The sequence below is a fragment of the Chenopodium album genome, chromosome 5, assembly GCF_948465745.1.
Source record: "Chenopodium album chromosome 5, dcCheAlbu1.1, whole genome shotgun sequence".
Taxonomy (NCBI): domain Eukaryota; kingdom Viridiplantae; phylum Streptophyta; class Magnoliopsida; order Caryophyllales; family Amaranthaceae; genus Chenopodium; species Chenopodium album.
Window position 1 is genome coordinate 49,955,308 of NC_137838.1, and position 6,000 is coordinate 49,961,307.

Consider the following 6,000-nt stretch of genomic DNA (forward strand, 5'->3'; position numbering starts at 1 on the left):
GTGCGGGCTGCTTGGCGCACTTGGCCAGCAAGTTGTGCATCAATGATGCGGGCTGCTAGCTGAGTGCCTTGCACTTTGCGCGCGTTGGCCCAGCATAGCTAGCATGATGTGCTAGCATTGGTGCGCTAGCACGCACCAGCCAGCCTAGGCTCGGCTTGGTGTGCATGCTAGCCACCATGGTATATTAAATGTCCCTAGCACTCGGTTTGCTAGGGGCATTCTGATGCTAGGCGTATTTTGGTCTTGTTGATTTATTATTTTCGTGTCTCGTCGTTTATTATTTTGACTTGACTTCCGACGCTTGGTTTCGACACTCTAAGCTCGAATTTCCGATGTCTAAATATTTAATACTCAGGCGACGAATTAATTTCTTCTGAATTAATTTGTCGAGTCAATTCGTATATTTTCTAGTGTATGACCCGAAGGGTTCAGTCAAGATTAAGCTGTAATATTACTTATACATGTGATTTTCTTAATCAGCGCCAAACGCCAGCTGTAGCGCCTAGCGCTACGCTTGGCGCCAGCTTTGGTGCCTGGCGCCAATGGCCAGCGTTGGCGCTAGTTCAGTTTTACGTGCGCCAGACTCTATTTTAATATTTTATCTTTTTGGCTGATTTTCTCTATAAATAACGTATTAAAAACTCCGTTTTGGATAGCCAATTTTCATCTACAATTCACCAACTCTCATCAAGATTTTCTTGATTGCTCTATCTCTCTCTTTTATAAACTAGCTTCTCTCAAATATAAAAATTCCGCATTCATTAGATTTAGATACACCTAGCCATATCCGAAGTTGCCTTCGCCCTAGACGTGAAAGGTTAAAGTTATGAGGGTTTGGTCCCAAATCTCTCTTTCAATTATTTAATTTAATTGTTTTGTTTATTATTTTCCTTGAAGTTACGAACGTGTGTATTTTGTTATTAGAAAGAGGTATGAGGCATCAAAGTAAGTACTTTAATGGTTTAATTGATGTTACGATACAGAGTTCATGCTTAGAATGTTATTATGATTCCTAGTATCATGTCTAGGGTGAACTTAATATCAAATATGATTGTTACGATGCTTCCTATGTTCTTCCTAATATTTATGTTTGTTAGTATCATGTTAGGGTTAAAGGTTTGATTTTTATGCTTAGTGACATGCTAGGGTTTGTTATCAATCTTGTTAGTATCATGCCTAGGATCTTGCTATTATTATGCTTTAACATGATTATGATAAATATGATTATTTTATGTTGATTACTATTATTATGATTATAATTGTTACAATAATTATTGTTATTGTTATTGTTATTATTATGTTGCTTGAATATATATTGTTATTTCTTGATCGCCTTTTATACATGTTAAAGGGAATTGGTACTTGTAATCATGCTTAATGAGATATTTTATTAATAATCTTGTTTAGAGTTAATATGATTATAATTCAAGTGATCACCAATAATAGATTTATTTGTGCATTAAATTCAACCAACATAGAGTAAACAGGTTTAGGGTTAAAACTCTTGATTGCATGTTAGTCAGAAGCGCACATGAGTACGATCAGAATAAAGTGGAGGCCTATTATTAGGGCAGGTTCAATCTCTTTTAGGTTGGATTTGTACCTTCATCCCCGAACCCTTATTTGGTTAAAGACCTTATGGAGTTGATGATATCTTGGATCGTTAAGGGGTGTAACCTTCACCTCGTGAACGGTTTACAAGTTCCTAAAACTTGTTGGCGACTCTTTTGCTCTATCTTCTTCCCTTTTGGACGCCACCGTACTTTAGTGTATGATCATAGTGGGGTTCAAGCTAGGGGGTTAACGCTTGAAATTATTCCCTACAATCACTCACTTTGCATTTATGTTTCTCACGCACGGTACTGAGCACTCGATAAGAGATGTAATTTGAGACATGTTCATATCAAAGACATTGGAACACTTGCCCTTTTGTGCACTTTTATTTATTTTTATTATTTTTAATTTTTTGTTATTTTAATATTTTAAATAACTCAAGCTTTTGTTTTTTGAAAATTGCATAACTTACACACCATCCCATCCCAAGGTTAGGTAGATGTAGGTTGAAAACTGAAAGGTCTATCGTTAGACAAGGCTCAAAGCGGTTTATGAATAAAGGATTGTATATTTGAAGGGTGAAAATGATATGTTGTGGCTACAAGGGGTGCCTCAAATCATTGGTATACCTTGTGCTTAGTTTGATATGGTTTTTTTTATTATTTTTTTTTTTTGCAATACAATGATCATATGTAAGGAAATAAATGCTCATTTTATTTAATAAGTGAATGGTAAAAATCAAACTCTAAGAAATAAATTCAAGGAAGATGATGGGTGCCTATGCTAGAATTATTCGGGAAAGGGTTTGAAAAAAAAAAAGAAGAAAGCATGAAATCTTGGTGAGAAGCTTGCCTTGTGCATTTGTTTCTTCATTACCCTTTTTTTTTTTTTTTTTGTCAATCACATGACTAAAACTCGATTCAACATGCAATGAATGGAAGAAGGTAGGAAGAATGAAGGTTGTGATATGGAGAAAGCATGTAGAGAATGGAAAGATGATGTAGATGAAGAAATTTGAAAAAATTAGGAATAGAATGTACCCCCAACACAAATGACGGAAAAAAACCGACTCATGCATGAACCTAAGACATGGTCATGGTGACATATACAAAGTGTGTGCTAAGACTAGTGTACTAAATGTAGCAAGGGCATACTTTTATCATCCACTCGGCCAATAAGCCTAAGGGCCAGTCTAACCGTTAGACCCCATCGAGACAAATAGTAGACCAAAAGGGAAATATTTCCCTAGGCGAACGAGCCCAATGAATGGAAATTAACAAGTTGAGACCATACTTGGAATTTCTTTGGTCCGTCCGAGCAATAGCTTCAACGGACGATTCAACCAAAGCCAACAAAGGTCGTACACTCTAAAAATTGATTCGGCGTTCACCTAGTCCAAGGGCAATCATTATATATCATTTGATTAAATTACTTGTAGTCATACCCTTCAAGGTATAAATCTACTAAGTTAATCAAACCACTCGGAAATTGGACTAGGCAAACGCCGAGTAAAGGGGCATACCCCCAGTACTTGTACGAATAAGCAATAAGCATATAAAAAAATATATGTATATGATATGCATAACAAAAAATTGCTAAGTACAGAAAAACAAAAAACCTTTCAAAAGGAGGCAAAATAACATAAATAAAAACCGCTTAGAAGGCGGCAAAATCCTTACATCGATCACTCAAAACAAGCGGCAAATAAAAAATTGTTCCAAGATTACAGAAATAAAATAAAATAGTTAAAGATAAAAGCTTAATGCAAGCTGTAGAAGAGGCTCCTCACTCGGCCGCGTCATTGCCCCCTTCATCGGAATTGGTCGCCTCAGCATTGGCTACCTCGGCATCGGCCGCATTGTTAGCAAGGGGGCCCCCGTCCTCGGCTGCCTCTTCATCGTCACCCTTGGTCTCATTATCATTGTAGCCAGGAGTTTCGATAAAGGGAGAGAAGGGTATACCGACAACCTCGCACTCTTCCTTCATGGTGAGGAAGTGTAGCCTCGCACTCTTGAGGCGAGTGATTGCTGACTGCTCGATGTGGACAACATCAGCTGGAGGAATGGGCTTTGGAGTACTTAGCTGATTTTTCAGCTCTTCTACTTCTTTCCTTAGATGCTCGGCCTCTTGGTTGCTCTTGTCCGTAGCTTAAAGAGCTGCATTTAAGGCTTTCCGGTTTGTCTCCAGGCCAACTCGGTCCTCAAGTGGTCCGAGGCCTCGGCTGCCACTTGTCTGCTAGCTGCCAAAGCGACGACATTATCCCTCTCCTTTGTGAGAGCCTCGTTTGCCAACCTCTATAGCTTAAGGGCATCACCCATTTTGCGAGGTCCTTAGTTTTCCGAGAAGTTTTCTCGGACAGGGCATTCATCGCCGTTTGATGGCGTGCCTTCTCTATGGCCAGCAGGCCAGTGTTCTAATCCTGCAGCTTATGGAGATCCGCTTAGGCCGACTCGAGCTCGCGTCTCTACCTCGGACACCAGTCTTGGAAGGCAAAGAGCCTAAGGAGAAGCTGGGAACTAACAGGAAAAATTAGTAAAAGAAACAAAACAAGAAAATTTTGGCTAAGCGATTGGCGTAAGAACCAGAAGACTACCTCAACATAGCTGTTGATCATTGGACTAAGGTGACCATCATGGATATCTCGGTATTTGTCCAGAGTCTTGGCCGGGACGACCTTTTGAATAGTGTCCCGGATAGTCTTGCGTTCGGCCCCAATTAAGGAAGAACCAAGGGGACGAACGTCTAAATCTTAAGAAGTTTCTAAAAATTTAAAACAAGTTAGAACTCTAAAGAAAAGAGAAAATTCAAAGAGGAAAAGACAAAGAAGTATGAGTACCTTATGAGAGATTTGCAAAAGTGCTGACGTGTTGAGGTTTGGTAAGTCCAACTTACCGCGGAAACGACCTCGACCTAAAGAACCACTCGCAATTAATAAAAACATAAAGCAAAAACATAAAAAATAAACATAAAAGGGTAAAATCGTAATTTCACATTTGACACATGCTATGCCCTCAAAGACAGGCTCTTACTTGAAAGCTTTAGCCACGCTCACACCACAGCCTCCAACGGTATCCACACACAAAGGACGAACACCGAATTTTTAGGTCCGCTACCTTGGAGTTAGCAAGTTCCGACCAAAACCCGAGTGATTAAATGAGTTCAAAGGTTTTCACAATGGTGATGCCTTTTTCAACTCTTACTCAAGTGATTTTCCCAATACCCCAAATTGGGTATTTATAGGGTAAACAAGAGAGTTAAAAAGCTCTCCCATCAATGTGGGAGAATTTGATTATTCTATTTAATTTTAAAGTTAAAACAAAATAAATAATCAAACTAGTAATAAATCAGCAAGTGGCAAGATCATGAGAGAGGTTAGGTGAGGACCATTTGGAGGAGGGGGGGACCAAACTTTCTCCCCACTCCCTCTCCCAAAACCGCCACCTCATGCATCAAGCTACACCTCACAATGCTCCACATGGCACCACACTTGGGCACAAAGGCAACCCAAGGTGGGCTGCCATGTGCGGCTGCCAGCAGGCCCAACACAAGCGTGCGGGATACTTTGCGCTGATGGCCCAGCACAGCTTGTGCGGGCTGGTTGGCGCTACTGGCCTAGCACGCCCAACACTTGCTTGTGCGGGATGCTTGGCGCTGCTGGCCTAGCACGCCCAGCACTTGCTTGTGTGGGATGCTTAGCGCACTCGGCCAGCAAGCCGCGCATCAATGATGCAGGCTGCTAGCTGAGTGCCTCGCACCTTGTGCGCGTTGGCCCAGCATAGCTAGCATGCTGTGGTAGCATTGGTGCGCTAGCACGCACCAGCCAGCCTAGGCTCGGCTTGGTGCGCATGCTAGCCACCAGGTATACCAAATGCCCCTAGCACTCGGTTTGCTCGGGGCATTCCAATTCTAGGGGTATTTTGGTCTTGTTGATTTATTATTTTTGTGTCTCGTATTTTATTATTTTGACTTGACTTTCGACGCTCTGTTTCGACGCTTTAAGCTCGAATTTCCGACGTCTAAATATTTAATACTCAGGCGACGATTTAATTTATTCCGAATTAATTCGTCGAGTCGGTTTTTATATTTGCTAGGGTGTGACCCGAAGGGTTTAGTCAATATTAAGCTGTAATATGAATTATACATTAATATTACTCATCGGAAGCAACCTCCACCCAGGCATTCCGATCACTTGACCTTGCTGAATATATTAGCTTTCTAATAATTCTAAACCCGTTATCAGAATAATACACTTGTTCGAAGGACACCATTCCTTTCAATCTCCCACTTGTCCTTCCGGACAAGTGTGCATTTAGTGTACATCCTTTTTTCCTATGTCTCTTAATGTCTCTTCATGAACTATAAGGTAAGATTATTATGTCATCCTTAATACATCCAGAAGTGTTTCTCGATTCCAAGTCCGACTGTCAATAAACAGATGAATTCAAA